This window comes from Camarhynchus parvulus, chromosome 4, assembly GCF_901933205.1.
Source record: "Camarhynchus parvulus chromosome 4, STF_HiC, whole genome shotgun sequence".
NCBI classification, from domain to species: domain Eukaryota; kingdom Metazoa; phylum Chordata; class Aves; order Passeriformes; family Thraupidae; genus Camarhynchus; species Camarhynchus parvulus.
In genome coordinates, this window is record NC_044574.1 from 3,242,602 (window position 1) to 3,269,175 (window position 26,574).

The following is a 26,574-nucleotide window of genomic DNA, read 5'->3' on the forward strand; positions in this document are numbered from 1 at the left end:
GATGGATGTTGGGTTTTAATTCACCAATGTCCTGAGTAACACTTCTTACTCTGGAACCTTTCTTTTTACTCCATGGCTTTCCTTTCCTCAAGAACACCTGGGCTTTTTCTTTTCCCCTCCTTTATAAATCATTCATGCAAGAATTCGTGCCCATCTGCACCAAAGTAAGAATATATTTCAGTCTAATGCTAATTCAGTTTAGTGTAATACTGGTTTGTATAGACAACAAAAAGAAATTTATTAAAAATTTTCATCAAAATAGTGCAAATATTGACGCCCAAACTCTACTTATGACACAACCCAAAAGTTTCAAAAATGAAAGATTCTTTAAAGGTAAATGGAGACAAAACACTGGATTTATCCAAGTTTGCACCAAAACAAAGCCAACACTAAGAAGACTGCACTTATTAGGATTGAACAAGGGAACAATGGAGTGCAGATTTCTCCGTGTAGGATTGAGGGATGTGAATCCATGAGGAAGCTGCACCCCCTGGAACCTCCAAAGGCTGCACCAGCACCAGCTCCACACCCCAAACATCTCATCCATGCCTCTACTGTACCTTGAAAGGGACGTTCATTCACCTCTTCGCCTCCCTGACGTGACAGCCAAAGCTTTTTCTGATTAAAACCAAACCAGGAGGATGAGGAGCACACAATCAATCCTTGTTAAGGCTGATGATTATTCTCAAAGCACCCTGGAAGAGAGGAACACCCAGTGAGTGGCATGTGCCAAGGTGAAACAGCCTTTTTCTGCCCCAAATGCTTGGGTTCTGTTCTTTATGACTGAGATTGTCCCAGGCATTATTGTAGTCCTCATATAAAATAAGTTTATCCAAGTATTCCAAGCTCAGCTTGCAGAAGACAGGGAGATGGTCAAGGAGAAGACTGAAGACCACAGCTCATATTTCAGGGAATAACCCACAGCCTGTTAATACAGCAGCAGTTAATTAACAACAAAAAATGAGTCTTAAATTGTTCTGTTTTGCAGAGAGGACACCAAAGAACACACACCACTTGGCCTGAAGCTGGAATGATCTCATTTTCTGCAAGACTTTACATCCAAATCTAGATTGCTGCCTTAAAATGCCCTTATTTTTGGAGAGGAAAGCGAAAGTTTATGGGCAGGAGCCAGGTACTCATCAGGCCAGCCAATACCAGTGGGAAGAGAGGACAAACCTGTGGACAGCACAAACCCCTCTGGAGGCCTGGAACAGGGGAAGGTGCCTTCAAAGGCTCTCTGCTCATGAAAACAGCCCCAAGGTGGAATTAGGAATGTATCAGTTAAAGCATCTACAGGAGTGAGAGTGGCTCCTCTGGAGCCGTGGGTATGTTGGCAAGACAGGAAAACAATATTCCACCAGGCTGGGGGAGAGACAAGTGAATTATTCCCTTGGCAACCAGCTTGATGGGACTTGGTTCTCTCCTCAGTTATTCATATTTGGCTCCTCAGTTACTTTCTGTAGGACTCCTCCAGTTTTAGATCTCATTTTCAAGTTGGTTACATCTTCCACATGCTGTGCAAAGCACAAACAGGCACGGTGCATTTTTTAAGGTGAGTGTAAAACAGCTGAAACCACCTGTAGCGTGGGAACATCTGGCAAAATTCAATGGCCTCCTGGATGGAGCAAGAGAAAAGCTGATGCTCTTTGTTCTAATGCTTTATTAGGGCATTAAAGCCTCACACAGAAAGCACCCAAACCGCCCACCCACAGCAAAGGCAGCAGCAGAACCGATGCTCCAACAGCTGTCACGGACACATTTTATGAAAAATCCTTTCCTTAGGATTTTTTCTCCTGAGAAGCTGAGAGGCCTCAGGAACAAAATGTAAACAATGGTTACCTGCTGCTGTGGAATGCAACAGGTACATCTGTGATTGGTCTCATGTGGTTGTTTTTAATTAACGGCCAATCACAGTCCAGCTGGCTCGGACTTTCTATCCAAGACACAAGCTTTTGTTATCATTCCATTCTTTTTCTATTCTTAACTAGCCTTCTGATGAAATCCTTTCTTCTATTCTTGTAGCATAGTTTTAATGTAATATATATAATAAAATAATAAATCAAGCCTTCTGAAACATGGAGTCAGATCCTCGTCTCCCCTCATCCTAAGACTCCTGTGAACACTGTCACAAACAGCAGCTTCCAGGTGTCCCTTAATCATTCTGGTGAAGGTGATGGAGACTGCCAGGCTAGAGAGCACCACTGAAAAACCAATATCCTCACATGCAACATCCCTGGAAGTGTCCAAGGCCAGGCTGGATGAGGATTGGAGCAACCTGGTTTAGCTGAAGGTCTCCTTGCCACTTGGAACTAAACCGTCTTAAAGATCCCTTCCAACCCAAACCATTCTGTGTTTCTATGGATTTATTTAAGTTGGAGAAAGGAGATCCATTCTGCAGGCAAAGGGAAGGAGCAGCAGAGCATCTTCTCCCTGGTGCTGCAGCAGTGCTCCCTGGACACCCACTCCATTCCCCAAGAAATAACCCAGCCTGCTCACGGCCATGTGGATTCCCAATCCGGCTCTGCAGCAAAACAGGCTCCCTCTAATTATCCCTCAGCCTGATGGCATCTGAATGGTGGAACAGAAGCGCGGCAGAGACACAAAATGAGGGAGTGTGAAAACAAGCCTGTCTCCTTTCTCTGCTCACACCGCAGGTCCCAAGCGCACGAGGACTCGCTCCCGCCTGAGTCATTCCCAGCAACGCTTCCCAAGCACACAGAATTCCCACGCAGGAGGCTTTTCTGGCAAAATTATTTCAAAATGAGAGGGCAGCAGGAGCAACTCTAGGACTGGAAGGAGCAACAGAGTGATGAGAAGGATCACTTGTGTCTGTGGAGCCTTATTAGGAGTAATTTATATGCAAGTAAAACAAATATCCCCCCCACTTTTCCAGGAAAACGCTGAATTCCATACTGATTTACACGCTTTCCAATCTCATTGACTTCAGAGGGATTGCCTGCAGTAGGAATCACCAGGCTGTGGCCTCCCAGCAGTAGAGTAATCCCTTCATATTCCCCCTTTCAAAAGCCCCATCATCCACCCAGGTGCTGCAGCTCAGGCCCCATAAGCCAAGTTCCAGCCCTGCAGCAACACTTCTCCTCTCCCTGCAAAATCCTGGGAAGGGGGGAAAGGGAAATAAAAATCTGATGATGGAAATGCCTCGTGGAACGTGGCTGAGCTGGGGAGAGAGAGGCCTGAACCCTCCTTCCACCTAATTAAATCCAGATCCAAAAGCTGTTCTGATCCAAGTGCATTCAGTATTTTTGTTAGGAAGGGCAGGGATAAATTAACTCCTAACTCTGGCTCTAATCTTTTTTTCAGTGTTGTTTAAATTCTCCCACTTCCTACGATTTCAGCATTTCCTTGTGATAAAGAGGAGCTCTGGCTGGCTCATCTGCCCCTTTTCTCCATGGCATTGGGCAGATGCTCCCCTCAGCCAAGCTCTTTAAAATCACAGGACCTGCTTCTGCATTTACAAATATTGGTGCAAAAGGCCACTGCTGACCCCAGTCTTTTGTCACAGCTGTTATTTACAGCACCACCAGCACGCTGGAGAGATGATAATAAATGTTTAATGGTCCAGTAAACACCAAGGGCTTTATCTCCAGCCCATTTCCAAGCCTGATCAAATATAATAATCATTTGTATGTCTGTCTGCCACTTCCCTGGCTTCCTGTGGGATGGTAAGAGATGGACAGGGCTGCTCTATAGTCAGACATATAAATATAGAGAAAAAGGGGGTAGTTATAGGGACATAAATGTTTTCTCCGCTTCCATATCAATTCTTTGCCCCCAGAAGGTCAAGACTATCCACCAACCTGTTGGACCTCAACTTCTATATAATACAGAAATGCAGGCAGCATCTGCCCATGGGATCCAAAGCAGCAGTTATAAATAACAGGAATATTACACAGAGGAAGTGGGGAATATGTGGAGGAAGTTGAGAGAAGAATCATCCACTTACAGACTGGGCACAGATAAACCACTTCCTCAGATGTGAAATGGAAGATCTATTCCTCCTCCAATTATAGCTGTGGGTCCATTACTCAATATTCCCTCCTCATGCAAGTCTTACTTATCTCATAGAGCCTCATCTCTCCCAGCTGACACTGTAAATGAGTCATTTGACACATTAAAGTGAAGCAGTTAGGGTTTTATTATGCTATTACACATCACTGTGACAAGCTTCCCTAAAGACCTGATCCGAAATCACAGTCCAATTCTGGTTTGGAAAACTGATCCTAAATCACAGTCCAGTTCTGGTTTGGGAGAAACTGATCCTAAATCACAGTCCAATTCTGGTTTGGAAAACTGATCCTAAATCACAGTCCAGTTCTGGTTTGGGAAACTGATCCTAAATCACAGTCCAATTCTGGTTTGGGAGAAACTGATCCTAAATCACAGTCCAATTCTGGCTTGGGAAACTGATCCTACATAACAGTCCAGTTCTGGTTTCTGAACCTAAATCACAGTCCAGTTCTGGTCTAAATCACAGTCCAGTTCTGGTCTAAATCACAGTCCAATTCTGGTTTGGAAATGGGAAACTGGTCCTAAATCACAGTCCAGTTCTGGTTTAGGAGAATGGTCCTAAATCACAGTCCAGTTCTGGTTTGGGAGAAACTGATTCTAAATCCCAGTCCAATTCTGGTCTGGGAAACTGATCCTAAATTACAGCCCAATTCTGGTCTAAATTACAGTCAATTCTGGTTTGGGAATGGGAAACTGATCCTAAATCACAGTGCAGTTCTGGTTTGGGAGACTGGTCCTAAATTACAGTCCAGTTCTGGTTTGGGAAAATGATCCTAAATCACAGTCCAGTTCTTGTTTGGGAATGGGAAACTGGTCCTAAATCACAGTCCAGTTCTGGTATGGGAAACTCACACAACCCAGAGATAAAACCACGAGAAAAAGTCCCCTGGACTGTGCAGGTGAGACCTCTCCCATGCAGGGTTGCACCTATTCAATACACAGGCTCCAAAGCCACACCTGTTCCACAGCTCTCCAGACCATGTTCAAGGTTTGATTTCTTTTTTCCAGCCTCCAAAAGAGCCCCAAAATCAAGTCCTGGCACTGGTGAGGTCTTCTGATCCAGCCAAAGCCACCTGATTCCACCAACACCAGCACTTCTTGGCTCAGGTGATGGGAGAGACCTCCTTCCCAGTTTGATCTGGTCAGACTGGAGGGTCTTCTGAGGTTGATCCATGCAGAAGATGAGGGATCAGGGCAGGATTATGTAAACTAAGGCTCCAGGCCAAAATAAAGGAGCCTGGAGGCAGGGCTGTCATCAGGGCGTAGCTCAGCTGTGCCTCCATCACTGCACCAGCCCTTCCCTCCCTCCTTCCCTCCCTCCCTGGGACATTTTCACTCAGCATGGCCAGGAGACTCTTGCAGAGGGTGTTTGAAACTCCCAGAGCTGCCAAAAAAAGTCCAATTAAAGCCCAGTGAGAGCTCATCAGAAATCCACCCCAGCGAACCGCAGCCCTGCTCGGCTGCTTTTCTGGGTGAACCCAAAAATCCTGCAAGCAAAAAGACCTCCCAGCAATTACACCCAAAAAGGTTTCCTGTCTCTGCAAGAATCTTTGTTTGCTTTGGGTTTTAGTGGTAGATGGGAGCACAGACTACAACTTGTGGGAGATGGGTTATTGCTGCTAAAGCAAAGAGCTTTTTTCCTTCCCTCCCTGAACACACAGAGCACTAAAAAATGCTGCTCTGAAACAGCTTGGTCCTGCATTCACAGATGGCAGCAAAAATTAGCATTATTTATCAGTGGCTTTAGTCACTTTCTAAAAGAAAAGCAGATAAAGGGAGGCATGCACCTGAATTAAAGCTCCTTGCTCTTTCTTTTGCAAGTAATACTTTAAAAAAAGCGTTTTGCAGAGATTTAGGAAACCACACTTAAAAAAACCCACCAAACATTTACCCAAGAAGGAGAATAAAAACAAGCAGAACAATAAGAGTCACGGAAGTTTGCTCTGAGGAGACAGCTGGGAAGGTGAAAGGAGGAAACAAGCCTAAAAAACACATAGCATAAAGATAGAAATTAATCCAAAACAGCAGGAGAAGAATTATTAAGCCATTTTACATTCTTACAGCAAAGGAGATGTGATCACACAGTGCTGTTCGATGCCAAATGCATTTGTGCACAAGTCACACCCCTGCAGAGGGCTCAGCCCAGCCCTGCATCTCCTGAGGACCTTGAGCTCTGTGTCTCACAGTGGTGGAGGTGAGAAGAAATGTCTGGACATTGTCTGCTCCAACTCAGCAGGGTCACACAGAGCCAGCTGCCCATGATTGTGGACAGATAAATGCTGAATATTCCCAAAGATGGAGACTCCACAACATCCCTGGGCAATTTGTGTCAGCACCTGGTGACCCTCACAGCCAAAAAGTGTTCCCTGCTGTTCAGAGGGACCCTCCTGTGGTCACTGTGTGCCCACAGCCCCTTGTCCTGTCCCTGGCCACCACTGACAGAGCCTGGCTCTGTCCTCTCTGCACCCTCCCTGCAGGTGTGGATGGACAGGGATGAGGCCCCTGGAACCTTCTCTTCTCATTCTGAGCATTCCCAGCTCTCCCAACCCTTCCTGGAACCTTCTCTTCTCCTTCTGAGCAGCCCCAGCTCTCCCAGCCCTTCCTGGAACCTTCTCTTCTCCTTCTGAGCAGTCCCAGCTCTCCCAGCCCTTCCTGGAACCTTCTCTTCTCCTTCTGAGCAGTCCCAGCTCTCCCATCCCTTCCTGGAACCTTCTCTTCTCCTTCTGAGCAGTCCCAGCTCTCCCAGCCCTTTCTCAAGGCAGAGATGCTCCAGCCCCCTCCTCCCTGGGCTGTCCCCAGTCTGTCCATGTCCCTCCTGTCCTGGACCCAGTGCTCCAGGTGTGGCCTCCCCAGTGCTGAGCAGAGGGGCAGGATCTCCTCCCTGGACCTGCTGGAAGAGTTTTGTCTCCCACAGCCCAGCCCACCACTGTCCTTTTTGGGCACTTTATTTGATGTCCAGCAGGACTCCCAGATCCTTTCCTGTCCAGCTCCTTCCCAGCACAAACTGGTGAGGAATTGCAGGGAAACAGCAAATGCAGGAAAGAAAAACTCGTGCAAGCCTCTACAAAATCTGCTGTCAGACAGAGAAGCTCATCACCAAAGAGCTTAGTTCAGATGAAGGACAAATAAAAAAAGGCACAGAGAGCATCATATGATAAATAGGCATCATTTTCTCCAGCAGTGAAGCCTGTCCTCACTGCAAGAACTTGCCATTTCCTCCCAGCACAAATGGATTACTCATGGACAGAGAAGTCAGGAACAAAATTAACTCTTGGAGCTCAGCGTGTCCCAGGAGATGAGCTCAATCCCAGCCTCCTCCTTCCTCCACAGCACACAGAGCAGGAGCCTGGTGGCCTCTTTGATTGTTTCCATCACCACAATAATTACTTTAATTTTTAGCTTCTTGATTTTGGCAGAGATTCTCTTAAAAGCCGAAGTAGGAGCAATTAAATGGGAGAATTAAGTGAAATAAGGTGCCAGCAGGGTTTGGTGTCTGTCCCTCTTCCCTTAAGTGGGGTGGAAGATGAAGTGCTCAGCACATGGGCTCCTGAGAAAGCCTCCAAAGGGAGGCAACCCTCAGAACTGAGATCCAAAAAGCCTTTTTCTTAATAGAAATAATCTAGAACTTGCCAAAAAACCTTAAATCCTGCAGGACTAGTGGGATGGAGCCTTGGCTTCAGCTCCCACGTGGGTTTAGCAATACAAATCCACTTCCCACACCCCAGGGAAAGCAACCCGAAATCTATTTTGTCCTTCCTGTGGTGCTGAGCAGCCACAATGAGAGTCACTCCTCCAGAAAGTACAGAGGGAGCTGATTTATGGACTTACCAAGGAGGGAAGCTCTGATCAGGGTCCTCTTTCTCAGGGTTCTCACGTGTTTTACATGAGGTACTCATTGAGGAATCCACAAGACGAGGAGGGACAGGACACAATTCCTTCCCTTTTGTGTTATCACCTGCTCAGGTGTGGGTGGCAAGGAGGGATTCAGCACCTCTGTTCCACACAGCCAGACAGTGCTGCAGGTTCCTCACCAGGGATCAAAGCAAAGAGAACCCAACACCTCCACCAGCAGCAGCTCCAGAAGCTCCCAGTGCCGGCTGCCCAACGAGCCCAGGATCCTGGGATCACAGTCCTCATCCTAATTTTTTTTTTTTTTAAAGAATATAATCATCAAAAATTGTCTCTTGCTGGAAGGCTAGCAGCTGCATGACAGCCACATTCCACGTTTTCTACTCATTCATGAATTCAAAAGTCAGGCTGAGCAGATGCACCATTAAGCCCAGTTTCCTTATTTTTGACAACACATGTAATTATCCCCAACTTCAGAGACACAAACTACTCCTGGAGAAGTGACTTGTCAAACAAGGAGATGACAGAGGCAGCAACAAGAGCCCACTCACCCTGCCACTGGTCTCATGTCTCACAAAATAATTGCCTTCCCACCCAGAACTAAAGGTTACAACTACAGAGAGAATGAGTCAAGCCGGAAAGATTTTTTTTAAAAATGGGGAAAAAAATGGAACAAAAAAAGTTTTGTGAAAACACACCAGCATGTGTAAGACAGGAGGGAGACCATTCCTGCATTGCACCTTGTTTGCTCATGCTTTGTCTCAGCTGCCAACCACAAATTAAGTATCTCAGTTAAAACTTTGCTCATCTGGTACCTTTAATACTTACTCAGTCACTAGAAACCGAACATCTGTTTTGCTTTGAGGCTTTCAGCAGTGACTCAATGTTATCTGCAGTGCTGGACTGCTGAACATGAGTATTCCTGAGGTTTCCCCCCACCCCACTCCTAGCAACAGGGCTTCTTGCTTTGGGGAGGAATCCGCTGACAAAGTTGGGTTATAAAATTGTTACAGCTTGACAGAGTTGAGGAGGAAGGGCAGGACACGGAGAAATTTCATCCTCAGCTGGAAATAACCCAGCTGAGATCTCCACCAGGGTGTACCTGAGTCCCACAGCTCCCTGAGATCGATACACCTTTGGCTCCCAGGCTCTGGAGATGCAGCAACCTCCTGCTGTGTTTACAGCCAGCTCGATAAACACAACACAATTAAAATCCCTCCAGCAACCTCTCAGTGTGTGCATCCCCCACCCCAGGGCTGTGAGCAATCCCAAAGCTTTATTTGGGATTTAACCTCCGGGCACTGCAGAGAGCTCAGCATCACACCTTCATCAGCAGGGAGGTTCCCAAGCTGGAGGAATAGCTCTGGGAAGAGGATGCAGCAGCAGGAAATATCCCAGCACCCAGGGACCCAATTAAGTGGCTGACAGAAGCCACCAGCATCCTATTAGCAGGGTACAGGCTGTGCCTGCACAAAGGCATGCCACGCCTGGGAAAAGGACTTCAAGGATAACATATTCTGAGTGTGTGTGCCAGGGAAGAGCCTGGACATGGTCATCATCTTGTCCTGCTGTAAGAGAAGGGATCTGGGCAGTATCCAAGCCAGCCCATTGTGAAAAGTCATTTCCCTGCTGTGTGCGCAGGGATGATCCTGCTGCTCCTTCAGGGAGTGGGAATTTTCCCTGGAAGGGCATCAGACAAAGCAAATCCATAGGTCTTCCCTTCACCTCACCAAATGGTGGCCATAAAAAAGAGCCAGGTGTCAGAAAGGATACTCAGGGTGGCTTTATGGGGTTTCAGAGAATCACAGAATATCCTGAGCTCAAAGGGACCCAGGCAGGGATCATTGAATCCAACTCCTGTTTCACCATCTCCCACCTCAGAGATGGGCACACACACAATCACCCAGGCTCTACAGGACCTCCAAGATAACTGAGTCCAATCTGTGACCCATCACCACCCTGTCAACCAGACCAGAGCACTGAGTGCCACTTCCAGTGTTCCCTTAAGCACCTCCAGGGACGGGACTCCACCACCCCCCTAGGCAGTCCAGTCCAATGTTTTATCACCTTTTCTATGAGGAATTTCCACCTAATGACCAACCTGAACCTCCACTGGAGCAGCCTGAGACTGTAAGGGGTTCACTCAAAGGGTTTTTATGACCCAGTTCACCCTTACATACAGATAAAGGGCACTGACATTGAGGATTCAGAAGGTAACCTGCTGGGAGATAAAGGTTCAAAGGGTATCTGAGAAAATCCCTCCTCCTTGCTCCCACCCCAGCATTGGAAAAGGCTTCTCTGCCTTTCAGTAAAATCTTAAAACTGAATGTGCACAAGGGCAGCCTGACACTGTCCCATCAGGCACAACAGACCCCATCTGAGATCTGCTTAATTCAATAATACCTCCAAGAGCAACCAGCAGCAAGTCTAAGAAGCAAGGTCAGACCCACACCAGTCTGTACCATTTCCTCCCCAGAACATTTCCCAGTCTTCAGCACTGACCGTTTCTACCCAGGGATCTTTATACCTTCCTTCCACCAGTTTATCCAGTCACCTTCCTGATCCATGTCAGTTTTTAAGCATCCAAGGAAAGCAGCAGCACAGCTTGCCCAGAGAAGCTGTGACTGCTCCTGGATCCCTGGAAGAGTCCAAGACCAGGCTGGATGGGGCTTGGAGCACCCTGGGAGAGTGGAAAGTGTCCCTGTCCATGGCAGGGTTTGGAACAAGTTGATTTTTAAGTCCCTTCCAACTCAAACCATTCTGTGGTTCTGTGATTAACCCATGGAAATTCTTACAAACACTGACAGTACACAGTGGGAGGATGTGCTACCACAACAGCACCATCAACACCCAAAATTCTGATTCCCCAGAGCTCACAAAACTCCTCTGAGTCCTCTCCCCAAAGTTTTTACGGTGCTAACACACAGCACAATGAACAAGTGCTGCCATGCAACTCCCAGGGATTCAAACTGGGCTCCTCATCAGAGGCTCTGCGGGCAGCGAAGCAGCAGAACTGGTTTGGAAAGGAGAAAAGGAAAGAAAACACAGATGACTCTGATAACATGTCTAATTAATAAAGCATAAACGAGACAGGCTGGTTCAGGCTGCATGTCCCATCTGCTCTGCCTTCACTCAGGATGGTTCCCATCCCCAAAAGCACAGGTTTCCACGCAGATATTCCCACATGCTGACAAGACAAAGATGTGCCTTCAGCACCCCAGCACACAAGCTCTGCTCTGGCATTCCTGCACATCCCTGAGTTCCTTTCTTTTAGGAAAATAAAAAATAGGAGTGCCCAGCACGCAAAGCATGGTCTGGGACACCAAGGCCATATCCCAGAGACCAAACACAAGAGTTTGGTATGAGTTTGCCATAACTTCATGGTCATCAGTCCTCTGTGACCTAACCTACCATTAAAGCTTTACCCCAAAATAGTTAATATGTTTTGAGATCTGCTTTAAGCAACTCTGCAATCAAGTTGTGTGAATTTCTACAGTGTAAATGCTGATTTATAAAGATTTATTTAAAGACCTGACAGCTCCCTAAGGCCAGCAGTTGAGTTATGATTCTAGAAGTTGAGGTTTGGACAAGATCTTGATGTCTGCATCTTTCCAGTTCTCCTTTTGAAAAAAAAATAAGCAGAGAAGACACACAGAGTAGAGTCCCAGTAGAGGGAAACATCCAGACACTCTTACAATTGTGCATCCAGGCCCTAAAAGCTTCAACAAAAGAAAAAAAGAGAAACAAAAGGGAGCAACAGGAAACTGGTGGTCAAGTGGTGCTGAAAGTCCTGGTGCTTTCTGAGGATAGGCTGACTCATTCTCCCCAGTTAAAAACCCAAACAACACCAACACCAGCCAGCCTGCTGGAGGTGGGAGTTCATGGTTTCTTCAGGTTTCATTGCTATGGGTGGATTTAATGAGAATGGAAAGCTTTCAGGGAGGCTAAACCCTTCAGAGGCAGAGAGGAAGGTACAGTCAATTCTGGAGAAGCTTCTCCTGTATCACTTCATTCATGGCCACACCAGCTGAAAAACCAGCAAGAGTCGGGCTCTGAAAAGATAATCTGGTCTATTCTTTTTCAAAACATGGGACTGAATGAGCAACATTCTGCTGGGAAAGTCCACACCACACCTCTGATGACACAGAAGAAAGAACCAGCCTGGTGTCCCAGCCAGCCAGATGGTGAACAGGAAGGCTTTATTAGAGGAAAACCTTGAGGAACTTGGATGCAAACAAGCTCATCTCCATCTGGGATGCCAAGATCCTTCCACTGCCTTCGTATTCAGGAGCTGTGAACACCATAAAGGTCTGATCTGCACTGGAGGAACGACCAGGGAGGATGTGCCAGAGGCAGAAGCATCCCTCGCCCAAGCCACCGGGCTCCAAATGTGATTTTCTTCAACACCGTTACATCCAACCTCTGTAACTTGTTCCAGCCCAGCTCCTGTCCCCACACCCCTCAAAATCCAACAATAAACAGCAATAAACAAGCAACAAACAGTGGGGAGCTCCTGCTTGTAAATCAGTTGCCACATCGAGGACGGTCACATATCGCAACGTCAGAGGAACAACAACACGGCGATGGTGAAACCCTACAGCAGAGATTTGTTCTCCAGACTCAAAACTAAATCCAGACAGCTCATGTGGGTGGTTGGAACTTCATCCCAGGAAAGCTAACCAACACAGGAAGCCTTAGCTGCACTGGAATATTCAAGATTTCAGGCAAACTACTTAAAAGCAAGCAGTTCTCCTCAGGAAATGGACAATGAGTTGCTGGCAGCATCCTGGAAGCCTTTCCTCTGACAAAGAGCTGGTTACTGAGGGATGGAGCTAACTCAGGTACAGGCACAAAATAAAAGGCAGAAGTTGAACTGGAACTTGCTGACTAAGCTGAGCTGGGCCAGGGGGGCCAGGGAGATCCAGGCAGCAGCCAGTGCTCTGGAATAGGCATGGAAACAAGTTTCCACGGGAGCATGTTGCTTTAAAGTCAGCTGTATGAGATCATCTTGTCCCCTTGAGTATGTTGTTTCCTAATATTTTGCCCAGACCAATCACAAATGTCAGAAGCAGTGATTGGGTCTGTTGGTTTGGGTTATTTTTTTTTTTTTTGATTACCTTGAGTCCCTACAGAGCCTGTTGAGGATGAGAATTATAGACCCTGTTCTGTCTTTCACATTACAAATGCAATTACCTCTGCAGCCTGATTGCAGAGTCTCCTGTCAGAGTGATTCTGCAAGAGGCTGGAAGAACAGATTGCCTTTCAAAGGGAGTTAGGAACATTCCTGCTAGTCCTTCCATGCCCTGTGGTCACGTGCTGGTGAAATTTAAGAAAAGCATGTGCAGTCCCAAGGGAAGAGCATCCCCTGGAGAAAGCTGTTCTTACAGACTTCAAAAAAGGATGTGATAAAATGCCCTTGCAAAGTACAACATTTCCTGGGCAAAAATCCCATTCTTCTTGCTTTTCAATCCTCTTCCCCCAGAGAATGAAGAAAAAATTTCACTGTGAGATCATTTTGAGTAGGAAGGGAAAGTGTGGAGATGGGCAGGCTTGTCCTACCTGAGTGCAAGAGATGTGGGACTGAGCAAAGCAAGAGATAACACTACAGTCAGTTGGACTCCTCTTTCTAAAGCAAAAATCCATTGTTCTTGCTTTTCAATCCTCTTCCCCCATATAATGAAGAAAAAATTTCACTGTCAGATGATTTTAAGATGGAAAGGACAGTTTGGAGATGGGCAGGCTTGTCCTACCTGGTGCAAGAGACGTGGGATAGAGCAAAGCAAGAGATAACACTAAGGTCAGCTGGACTCCTCTTTCTAAAGCAAAAATCTGATTCTTCTTGCTTTTCAATCCTCTTATCCAGAGAATGAAGAAAAAAAATTCCACTGTAAGATGATTTTAAGATGGAAGGGACAGTTTGGAGATGGGGTTATCCTATCTGAGTGCAAGAGATGTGGGACTGAGCAAAGCAAGAGATAACACTAAGGTCAGTTGGACTCCTCTTTCTAGAGGCAGCAAGCATCTTGGATTTGTCTCTTGGATAGCTGCAAGTGGAAATTAGCACTACAAGCTGGAAACATCTGGAGATAGGGTGTTAAACAAGATAGTGTTGGTGGGCCACATCTGGTTCCCACATTTTCCTGTCAGCCTAACCAGAGGCAGGAGTCAGGCACGCAGGACATCCAGTGGAGCTGGGAATTCTGTGCTGGATGATCACAGAGGCCACTGCCAGCAGGTGAGAGCTCCCTTCTCCTCCAAGCACTCCCAGAACCAGCTGTGCCAGGCTCTGTGTCAGTCCCAGTGGGACACAGCTCTGCCAAAACACTGGCCAGGCCAGGGTGCTGTGCCAGAGCACGCCAAGGTAAGCAAGCTGAGCTGCCTTACTCATCACCAGACGTGGTCCAACACGTGCAGGAAGGAGGGAACAGAAAAATCAACTCTCCAAAACAACACCAGCTCCATCTTACATCAGCTCACCCCTGCCATGAAACAACTCAGCAGCTCTTTGCACCTTCATTTCCTTTTGGCACCGGGGCAGCAGCACTCCCTGCTCAGCCTGGGATTGATGGAGGAGCCACTGCTGCTGCACCAGGGCCACAGAGAACACCCAATTTGGACAAGACAGGGCTTGATCCCCCCAATTATTAAGCAGGAAGTGGGAATATTAAGTGCAGATGTTAATGGTGAAAGAGTTTGGATTGGATATTAGGCAGAAATTATTCCCTGTGAGGGTGGTGAGGCTCTGGCACAGGTTGTCCCATCCCTGGAAGTGTCCAAGGCCAGGCTGAATGGAGCTGGGAGCAATCTGGTCTATGGAAGGTGACCCTGCTTGTGGCAGGGGGGTGGAATGGGATGGTCTTTAAAGGTCCCAACCCAAACCATTCAGAGATTCTGTGACTAAACCACTGAGTTCAGCTCACAGCACTTGAAAATCAAAGATCACAAGGTTTCACAGCTTATTATCAAACATGGAAGTCCTTGCAGGATGTTTTATTCCAGGAAAAAATTAAATTGTTGCCTCCTCAGCTGCCCATTACCTGAAGGGGGCTGAGTGAGCCCCATTTCTGAGGGAATAAATCCCTTTTGGGCCAAGCAATAAGGAACTGGAGTGGGAAGTGGCCAGCATCCTTAGGCACATCAGACCTGTTCTCCAAGCAAGAGACTCCAGGCTTAGGGCATTTCAAAAGGCAGCATTTCTCAACAAGTGTGGAAGCACTGACTCCTCCTTTCATTTCACATCCATCCCCTTTTCCCTGGGGACAGCAGGCAGCCTGGTGTGACACAATGGGAATAACCCCAGTCCCTCATCAGGCACCAAATCTGTGAGCAAGGCAGGCTTTGATAAATGGGAGGAGGGTGGGGAGTGAAGGAAGCTTCACGGAAGAGAGCTTGCAGAAGACAGGAATATTAAAGAGTTTCAACTCTGCAGCCAGGAAACACTTAACAAATAGGCATCTTTGCACTCAAAGCTGCTAAAAAACAACCCTACCCAAAGGAAAGAAAAATAACAGATGTGAGAATTAAGTGGGCAAGCGTTTGGTGTGTGATTTTGTCCACAAAGACCATTTAGGGGACAGTTTTCAGAAGCAGAGGATCTTTGTGGCTTTAAGGCCAGGTTTGATGGGGCTTGGAGCAACCTGGTCTAGTGGAAGGTGTCCCTGCTGGTTGGAATAGTTGGTCTTTAAAGTCTTTCCAACCCAAACCATTCCATGAACAGCAGCAACACTTGGGAGCTCTCTGGCACGAAGCTTCTGAGGTGCCTGTTCAACATTGCTGGGCTCTGACAAAATTCAGTACAATCAAGAAGGTTTTTCTCAAGTCATCATTTTCGTGTTGCTTCCAAAATTGAGACCTGCACGAGCTCAGTGTCTCCATCTGGCACATCTGCAGTGCTGGAGCTCAGGATGCTGCAATTCTGGGTGCCAGGGCACGGGGGGAGAAGGGAGGGTTTGGCAGCTGAAGGCCAAGAGGGAAGGAAGAGATAATCCAAAAAGTAAGTAATGAATTTAGCTCCAGAATAGGATGGACCAAAATTGCTCCCAAAAATAAATTCAAGTGGCTCTTAGTAGCAAGAACAGATTTAACCACCACATTCATTTTCAGTTCCTCTCCCCCGAACTATCATTCCCAATGTTCCTCAGGCCTCTTGTTTCTCTCTGGAGGTAGATCCAAGGAGCTCTGCAACCTAGGGGTCAGATCTAGGATGGAAATGACTGAGAATGTCTGAGGGGAGAATGCAGTTCAAATGCTTTGAAAGCTTTGGATTGTTTTATTCAATGTTTTGACTGTTTCAAAGTAAAATCAGGGCCCAGCTTCTAAAATACATATGAAGTAAAACCATCAACAATGAGAAAAATTTATTCTAATGTAACATCCAACAGCACAGTTTGACAGGGTCATTTGGAACTGCACATCAAGTGACCACAGGCAAATTGGGGTAGCCAGAGATGCTTCAGAGCTGGCTGAAGAGCCACAAGAAAGGTCACTCACTCAAGAGCTTCCTACAGGAAGCACACAAAATTCCATCCTGTCTTTGGCAAAAGCCATTGTTACCTGAGAGCTGGCCCAGGGATGGAACTTGGTAGCCCAAGTCCAAAGGTGGGTTTGTGTCACAGCCCCTGCCAAGGCTTGACACAGGATTGGCACTCCAAAAAACCCACCAAAATTCATGAATCCAGTGGCTGAACTCTGAATCTCCCCAGGGCAGAGCCTGCAGGACCTTAAATAAGGATTTCAGTAAGAACAGGGAGAGATACAAAGATCTGAGCTCTGCATTCCAGGTGCTCCCTTGGGAAGTGTCACAGCATCCCAAAGGAGCTGAGCTGCCATTTGTCGCCTCCAGAGCAAAACAATCCTCTTGGAAATGCCCTGTGCCAACAGCCCAGTCCTATCAGAGAAGATAAAGCTTAAGGAATGCTTGAAGAGGTGTCACATTCACATTTTCTGAAAAATCCCTTCGCCCAGGGTTTTTCTCCTAGGAAGCTGAGAAGCCTCAGAAAAAAATTGAAAACAATAATTATCTGATTTGCTTCTCCTGTGTTTTGCTCATGTGGAATGTGTTTGGAGATTGTTTCATTGGATTCTGGTGTGAGTTGTTTTCACTCTTTGGCCAATCAGGCCAAGCTATGTTGGGACTCTGGAAAAAGTCACAAGTTTTCATTATTATCTTTTTAGCATTCTGTAAGAATCCTTTCTGTATTCTTTAGTTCAGTATAGCATTCTTTAATGTAATATAGTATCATAAAATAATAAATTAGCCTTCTGAGAACATGGAGTCAGATTCATCATTCCTTCCTTCATCTGGGGGGAACACAAATACAATAAAAAGGTCAGCAACAATTCCTGTAACAAGGAAAATGGAAAAAAAAATGGAAGTGGCAATCCTGTTCCTACCCCTGGGCTCGGGATCTGATGGCAGGGCTGGGAGCCTGCCTGAAATCCCATTTTGGAGGGGGGACATGGAATGCACTGCCACCACCATCCAAGGGGCTGGAAGCAGCTGAAGTGGCACAGAAAGTGCTGGATGTGGGATGGGACCAGTCCCAGCCATGATGAGCATGGCAGAGGTGACCTTTCCATGCTGGATTGAAAAACCTGCAATAACAGCATGCACCTATGGAAGCTGTTACTGCACTACCACCCCTGTCCTTCATTAGTTCATTACTGACATTTCTGCAACTCCACGGCCTTAATGAAGCAGCAGGGGAGAGAGAATTCAATATTAAATATAAAGAATGATCTCAGCTGGGCAGGGATACCTTCTCTGGCACAGCTGGATGGAATTTCAGGGCTTCAGGAACTCAAATTTCCTTAATCCATGGCACTTTTCTTGGCCTGTGGGGCACTGAACAGCCCAAAATGAATCCCCCTGGACACACAGAGCATCATGAGTTCTCTAAAAGGATGAATCCTTAAAAGCTTCGAACCCCAATTTTAAACTGAGCCAAATTGTGGCCTGTGAGATTTGCACCCTTAAAACACAAGAGAAGCTGGGGCTGCCCCTGGATCCCTGCAAGTGTCCAAGACCAGGCTGAACATAGCTTGGAACAATCTGGGATAGTGGAAGGTGTCCCTGCCCATGGCTGAGGTTGGAACCAGATGGTTTTTAGGGTCCCTTCCAACCCAAACCATTCCATGATTCAATGATTTTATGAAACTATGGCATTTTGGGCAGCAAAAGGCAGGAACTTGTTTTGTGCAGCAGAAACAGTTTAAACTGATTAAACTCCAAGACTGGTGTTCTGGTCTGCTGTCATGTCACCTCCAGTGAAGCCACAGCCACCAAGCCAGACCCCACCTCACAAGGACCTCTTTCCACAGCAGCTAAACACACTCATCTCTAAAGATCCCACGCTGGGAACTCTGAATCCATCCTACAAAAATAAAACCATTCCAAATAACCCATGCCAAAGCAGCTGAGTGAGTATTGAGCAACTGCAAAGTTCCTGGCTTCCTAAAGACACTCATGATCTTGCAGTAACTTCAGAAAACCCCAGTGAATGGGTCAGTTCCTGGGTTTGGATGTGGGGGAGCTCAGTTTTCCCAGCACTGCTGAGGCTGCCTGGCTGTCCAGGAGCCCTGGCTGAAGTTTCCAGGCAGTTACCAACAAGTTCTGCCTTTTGCTGCTGCCTAGAATGCCAGAGTTTCACAGAATCACTGAATCATGGAATTGGTTTGGGTTGGAAGGGACCCTAAAGAAGGGACCCATCTGGTTCCAGCCAGACCTACTGTGGCTCATTCCTGAAGCATTTTTCCCCTCAGGACTTTCCACCTCTCCCATCCACTTGTGCACAGAACTGCTCATTCTCTGTCCACAAACAAGAGCAATTGGCAGAGCACAAATTCAGTTTCTCAGCCTTGAAATTCCAAAGAGGGGTTTGTTCAGTGCCTGGGCTTCTTGGCTTTGCTCCAGGGGGGTTGGAGAGGGAATGGAAAGGGATGTTTTTGGAGACCCTAATTGCACATGGTGTAATTCCCCAGAGGAAGGCAGGCTCCAAGTTCTGCCAGCATCCTGCACTTGGGACCGAACCATTCTCAAAAATGATAAGCAGAAATGACCTGGGTGATGAGTGAAGGGCTTTCTTCAAGTTTGCAGAGAACAGGAGCCATGAGTCTCCTACCAGCAGCTGAGCTTGTGTCTCAACAAATGTGGATCTGCAGGACACTGAGCACCCTCAGACCCCCTTGATGTGGGTAATGGAGCTGGGGAAGGGTCTGGAGCAGCTGAGGGAGCTGGGAAGGGGCTCAGCCTGGAGAAAAGGAGGCTCAGGGGGGACCTTGTGGCTCTGCACAGCTCCTGACAGGAGGGGACAGCCGGGGGGGGGGTCGGGCTCTGCTCCCAGGGAACAGGGACAGGAGGAGAGGGAACAGCCTCAGGCTGGGCCAGGGGAGGTTTGGATTGGATATTTAGGAAAATTTCTTCATGGAAAGGGTGATCAGGCATTGGCACAGCTGCCTGGGGCAGCGGTGGAGTCCCCATCCCTGGAGGGGTTTAAAAGCCATGTGGATGTGGCACTTGGTGACATGGTCAGTGGTGGCCTTGGCAGGGCTGGGGGAATGGTTGGACTGGATGATCTTAGAGGGCTTTTCCAACCCAAACAATTCCATGATTCTCTGATACACATGGGAATGCAGACCACGCAGCACCTGGCAAGATGAGGCCCAGCGAAGTGGTTTAATAAACCCTGACCTAAAGCTCCACCTAAAACACCCTCTCTGCAGGGCAGGGGGGCCCTGCAGGGAATGCAGCAGTTTTGGAAAGAGAAAAGAACTTGCAGGGGATGATGCAGCCCCTCCATGGAGAAAGCACCACCCTCCCAGCACGTGCCTGCTCTGGAACCTGCTGCCAGCCCCCCACAGCCTCCTCCTGCAGCAGCATCAGATGCTCCATGCCATGCTGCTCACTCAGCTGTGCCACAGAGGAAACAGGGACAGAGAGCTCCCAGGTTCCCCTTTTCTGGCTGCAAACAGGATGAGCTCCAGCTGAGCATGTATCCTTTTAAAGCAGCTCCCTGCATTTCACAATTTATCTTCAAGTTTCTACAAGAAGAGGGCAACATATGGGAAGTTACATAAACTCAAACAACCCCCACAGAATATCCTGGGAAAAAAGGCAAATACCTCTGCACAGGCACAGAAGTTGCTCTAAAACATTTTAAGGGAAGTGAGGAGTAAATCCTTCATTATACCAGGGATAAAACCTGGACAAAAGAAGCAGTATGAGATACTCAGGTGTCTCCACAGGCTCTCCTGGGTGGATCAGATGTGTCACCTTTGTGGAAGATGCACCTGCAGCGCTGGTTTTGCACATGTATCACCAAGAGCTCCCCTGCAGCCCTGGCTGAGGGACGTGAGGTCTCACAAGGACCCTCACAACAGTCACCAAGAGGGATGAAGACACTTGGAGACCCTCCAAACCATTCTAAATGCTGATGGATCCAAGCTCAGGCAGCCACCAGGTTTGTCATCCTTTGAGAAGCCTCAGTTGAGGAGGGGATGAGAGAGGAGAAAACATGATTGCACCTTTTATTTACCTCTCAGGAGAGCAGATATTCACCTTAGCCCTTCCACAGCTGCTTTTCTCTCTCAGCTAGCCTTCTCCTGCTTTATTATCCCTGTTTTTATTCGTTTGGATGTTGGATTCTTGGAGGCCAGACCTGCACATCCAGAGCTGAAGCACAGCTCCAGTTCAAGCACAATGGCTGGGCCAAAGATTTCAACTCCAAGTACCTGATGGAGTCAAAAAATAACCCTCACACAACCACTGAAGGCCAAGACAGGTATAAAAAGATGATAAATGAGTACAGCTCCCTGGCAGAAGGTTGGAGCCAGGTGGGGATCAGACTCTGCTCCCAGGGAACAGGGACAGAAGGAAACAGCCTCAAGTTGCACCAGGGGAAGTTTAGATTGGATATAAGGGAAAATTTCTTCATGGAAAGGGTTGTTAAGCACACTCCTAGATAAGATTAGAAAATAATTGAACCTCTCTAATCCCAGTCTCAGTATCTAAAGACAAGTTGCTGCCACCAAATCACCCAAAGATGCCACCTGGCATTTTCACCCTGCCACCAGAACGAGGATGCAAATTCTACACAGCAACTGGGATTAAAAACATCTATTTGCCTGTAGCCAAATAGGTTTAAAGTCTCCTCAAGAGAAAATCTCGAGGCTTATCCATGCTTTCCAATTTATTATTCATTTCTAACTCATCTCCATTCATCTCTAATTCATCATTTAGGGGATGGCATTAGTGTCTGCTATGAAAGGGGTATGAAACTGCAGCATGTGGAATAAAGTTGCACTTCTGAGCCTTCAAGAGTAGCCAGTTTGCAAGAGAGCGAAATCCAGAGGCTCTGAGACACACCATGTGTTCAGTAACACTGGCAAACACATGTGAATATATTTATTTTCAAACACATCCACATGAGCTTGGCTTCTGGAACACGAGTGAGATGATTATCTGCTGGTGTGATAAAAACATGATTCAAATTGTAAAGCAGCAGGAAAAGTTTTGCATGCTGGCCTGCCACACAATATCACCAGAAAAATTGATGGTACCTCTCGACCTGCAGGTCGAGAGCCAGGATATTCCTGTGCCTGGAATGGGAGGCTGTGCTTTCCCAGAGCGCTGCTGGAATCTTTATAAACCACTAAAATGCCTTAAAAAAAAACCAAAACAAAACACAGACACAAAAAAGCAAATCCTGTTCTTCATATTTCTCCTCTTACTCAGTGAGATTTACTTATTTGAGGGTTCCAACCTTCTAGAAAGCTCTAACAGCATCAGGGTTGGGAGATCTGTTCCTTTTCCTCCTGGTTTGGCTGAGCAGCCAGACCTGAGTTCCTTCCTGGCTTTTTTTGCCACCTATTTCCCTGCCTTGGTTGGTCATTTCTTCCTCCACCCTGCTGCTCCTGTCCCTGATCCAGGGCTGGGTCTGCACTGGTTTTTTTGGGGATGGAGTGAGAGATGCCTGGCTGGAAGCAAGCAGCACTTTGAGCTGGTTGCAATCCCACTGGGGCCAGAACCAGATTTCCTGGCTGCAGAACCCTCTGTGACATGAACCACAACAGCACTGACTGACACAAATGAGTCCCAGCAGCCCTGAGGTTGTGACTGAAGTGTTTGAAATCCTCAGAGGAGGAACTGACACACTACCTCCAAAAATACAGGTGGAAAGCAAGGATGGAGCTCAGACAATGCCAGGGATTTGTGGATCTGCTGCTTAATTGGCAAACTCACCACTGTGGCCTCTTGGAAAGAGTCCAGAGGAGGCCACCAAGATGCTGAGATGGATGGAGCAGCTCAGCTGTGAGGAAAGAGAGAGAACTGGGATTGCTCAGCCTGGAGAAGAGAAGGCTTTGGGATGACCTAACTGGGGCCTTCTAGGACCTGAAGGGAGCCTACAGGAAATATAAAAAGAGACTGGAGAAACAGGAGAAGGGGGAATGGCTTCCCACTGCAAGAGAGGAGGTTTAGATGAGATATCAGGAAGGAATTGTTCCCTGTGAGGGTGGGGAGGTCCTGGCACAGGGTGCCCAGAGAAGCTGTGGCTGCCCCTGGATCCCTGGAAGTGCCCAAGGATGGGGCTTGGAGCATCCTGGGACAGTGGGAAGTGTCCCTGCACATGGCAGGGGGGTGGAATGAGATGATCTTCAAGACCCCTTCCAACCAAACCATCCTGTGATTCTGTGATTCCATTAGCACTGCTCCCAGAGGACAAGTGAGGATGGCTGGGTGTCACTTTTGGGGAGAACCTCCACAAATTCTCTTTTGGGCAGATGATCTCCAACTCCCTGGGGAAGAGCACATGAGCACAGACCCAGGGAGACACCCTGGCCTCAGCAGTCACAGCAGGAACTGCTGCTCTCCTCAGCCCGGCAGCAAGGTCACCACTGCTGGGGTGGAGCCCAAAGCCAGCTAACCCCCCTGGGGTTTAGATCATCAGAACAATCAGAGATTATTTCAAAACATCCTGATATGGGAGGACAGTCATGCCAGGGGGGGCTGGTTCAAACCCAGAGCAATCCAGTGCTGATTGATTCACTGCTCATACCTGGATCCAGCCTTCCTCTCACCTATTACTTCATACACAAAACCTACAAGCTCCAACTTGCAGCGGCTGCTGCAGCACCGCCACAATTGTCACAGACATCTTTTATGAAAAACCCTTTCCTTAGGATTTTGCCTCCTGAGAAGCTGAAAGGCCTCAGGAACAAAATGTAAACAATGATTATCTGCTGCTGTAAAATGCAGCAGGTAGATCTTTGATTAGCCCATGTTGGTTGTTTCTAATTAATGGCCAATCACAGTGAGCTGGCTCGGACAGAAAGTCTGAGCCACAAGCTTTTGTTATCATTCTTTCTTTTTCTATTCTTAGCTAGCTTTCTGATGAAATCCTTTCTTCTATTCTTTTAGTATAGTTTTAATATAATATATATAATAAAATAATAAATCAGCCTTCTGAAACATGGAGTCAGATGCTCGTCTCTTCCCTCATCCTAAGACCCCTGTCACACACAATGAGCCTCTAACACATCTTTATTGATGGAGTTTGGAGTGCCAAGAAGTGTCTTGGACCCTGAAATTATGAATCCAGGTTTTAAAACTCTCTGTCTAAGCAGCATCAATCAGCCATAGCTGTCTGGTGGTCAGCTATCAAGCCAATGAAAATCCATTTTCTGCCAGCTGGCATTTCCAGGCTGGGCATCTCCCATTTCCACTTCCTCCAGGACTCATCCTGAAGAGATGTTCATGGCCTCAGTGCTCACAACCCCATCAGCAACCACTGAACCTGCTGGGAGACAGGCAGGGGAGAGGCAGCTTTGCCCTGAAATTCATCTCATGCTTCCTGGGTAAACCAAGAAGGATGCCCTGCACCTCCCCTTCTTCAGACATGCAGGGATTTGGGGCAGGGAAGGGATTTGGCTGCTTTCCCTTCCCTCCACAAAGGAAGGCAGAGCAGGGATGTCTTCCTGGAAGGACCAGAAAATAGCAGTGGATCGAGTCAGACTGCGGGGCAGGATGAGGAAATCCTCGTTATGGCAATAAAAAGGTCTCAAGTACTTGGCTGGGGTGCCAGGAATCCACCAACAGGCCAGGCTGGCTCAGAAGCAGCTTTTCACATCAGTGCAGTGAGAACATTTCTGTTTATTTGTTCCTCAGCCTCAGCCAAGAAGGAAGGAGGTGCTGCTCCATTCCCCCCCTCACCACACTTGTCCTCAGCTCCCTGCAACAGCAGAAAACTTCAAATTGGTGACACTTCCACCTCCTGCCACCCTGGAATGTTTGGGTTCACAGACAGGTTTTAATTTTACTTCAGATGGCATGGCATGACCTGACTCACGTGGGAAAGGCAGAGGTCACACTCTCATCCACTCCTCTGAAGTCAGAGAACTCTTGTTTTCCATCCCAGGCCCAAATTAGTGCTAATTATTCCATGCAAAATGGAGTTGCTTCAACAGGAAGGAATTAGGACAACAAATTATTCTGGAATAAAGAGTCACTGCTGCCTAAGCAAGTGATCTGTTTGTTTGCACAGACAATAAAAGCTTTCTCAAGGCCAGGTTGGACAAGGCTTGGAGCAACCTGGGCTAATGAGAGGTGTCCCTGCCCATGGCAGGGGGTTGGAAAGAGATGAGTTTTAAGGTCCCTTCCAACACAAACCATTCCCTGATTCTCTAATTCTTCCACAGGTCTTTTTGGGAAAAAAAAAAAGTAGTCCCAATTTTAAAAAGATTTCCAAGCTCCATGCCTGTTACAGCAGACACCAGGATGTTCTGCATGACCAACATGCCAAAAGCCAACCCACACTCAGGTGTTTTGACTGCCACCAAAACTGCAGCTGCCATAAACACAGAGGTACCACATAAAGAACCACAGCACGGTGAGTTTGAAAGCTGTGGCTGATGCTTGCAGCCAGGAGAGCTCTGATTTGGGGCAGGGACAGAGGGAGGTGCAGGCTCACACCCTCCTGCAGCCCAAAGGAGGGTTTCCCTCCCCTCAAACCTGCAGGACATGTGGAGATGCATTACTGGAATGCTCTGGTACAGAATTGTGGAATCACAGCATGGTTTGGGTTGGGAGGGACCTTAAAGCTCATCTCATTGCAACCCCCAACCATGATAAGGGACACCTTCCACCACCCCAGGTTGTTCCAAGCCCTGTCCAGCCTGGGGATGGAGCAGCCACAGCTTCTGTGGACAACCTGTGCCAGGGCCTCACCACCCTCACAGGCAATAATTTCTTTCTCATATCCTGCCTAACCCACCCTCTGGCAGTGGGAAGCCATTCCCTGTGTCCTGTCCCTCCATCCCTTGTCTCAAGTCCCTCTCCAGCTCTGGAGTCCCTCTGCAGACCATGGAAGAGGCTCTGAGCTCTCCCTGGAGCCTTTTCTTCTCCAGGTGAGAGAAGCTCTCCCAGCCTGGCTCCAGAGTAGAGGGGCTCCAGCCCTTGGAGCATTTTTATTGTTTCTTCTGGAGTCACTTTAAGTTCTTGTTGGACCCAGCACTCCCCACCATCACCTCCTCCCTGCACAAACACAGCAACCCCTTCCCAGAGGGGCAGCCCCCACCTTGCTGTACTACAAAACACCTCCTGCTGCAGAAAAAAACCACGTAAAGCAACATGGAGCAGCTGTGGAAAGCAGCACTGCTGTCATAGGGAGTTCTAGGACCATGGTGGGAACCTGGAGATGACAGGAAAAGCCTCCTAAAGGGGTCAGACAGACAAAAGAATGAATGAACCGCCTCTTCACTAGTGCCTGTATGTGACAGTGACAATGTCCATGGATCCCACATGTTTCCCACACACAGAAGTTTCAAGTGCTGACAGGTACCACTGCTGACAGCCCAGCCACGTGAGCTGCATCAGAGAAAAAGGGTTTCCAGAGTATTTGGGAGTTTAATGAGCAGCAAACACTTGTGATGAAAGCCACTCTACCCACTTATAAAAACTGGAGACATCAGGAAGAACAGGATTGCACCAGCCTCCGGTGATATCCAGGACCAGCTGCTCCAGAGGAAGATGCAAGAAATCATTCTGGACAGCTCAGGAATCACTTGCTTATCACTAAATCTCTTCCTAAGCCCTTCAGATAGTGATTAAGCACAATGGTTCATACTCTATATATTAAATATTAATCCTCCCTAATGTGACTGCTGATGTTCTGGTTATCCAGTTCGGATAACCACACACCCCATCCTTTTCCACCCCAAACCACAGAAACACAGCACACAAAACCCAGCAGTGTTCTGTGATCCAGCCTCTTTGGCCTCTGAGCCTTGAAGGAAATCAGCTGGATGCCACTGAAATCAGCGGGGAAAGGGTTAAAGAGCAGGAGATGAATCAGCCACTGCTCTAAAGGCGGACATTTCCTACCTCTCTGCTCAAGTGTCTCTTCCTGTCTGCAGGCTTTGGGGATGCTTGTGGACCTGGCTGCCTCCAAATGACTTCCACAGTGAGAGGAAAGCTCAGGGATTTGTTTTATTTCCAGAGGAAAATGAGATTTGTGAATGAACCCAGAGAGCAGCTGCCAGGGATGACCGGGTCACACCAGGAGGGGAGGACCAGGTGCCACTCCTGCCCCTATGGAAACCCTACAGGTGCCACTCCTGACCCTATGGAAACCCTACAGGTGCCAATCCTGCCCCTATGGAAACCCTACAGGTGCCACTCCTGCCCCTATGGAAACCCTACAG

General features: G+C 47.6%; 1 protein-coding gene across 3 annotated transcripts in view; it reads right to left on the reverse strand.

Moving 5' to 3' along the window:
- The window catches only part of PTPRA (protein tyrosine phosphatase receptor type A), a 126,700-nt gene that overhangs the window by 96,683 nt on the left and 3,443 nt on the right, over window positions 1–26,574 (reverse strand). For 2 of the 3 annotated variants that reach the window (XM_030947013.1, XM_030947015.1), the window contains exon 2: window positions 561–695. The exons of the other annotated variant lie outside the window; for it this stretch is intronic. The gene's annotated coding sequence lies outside the window, so the exon portion shown is untranslated. The remainder of the gene's footprint in view (window positions 1–560; window positions 696–26,574) is intronic. 3 annotated transcript variants of the gene reach the window in all.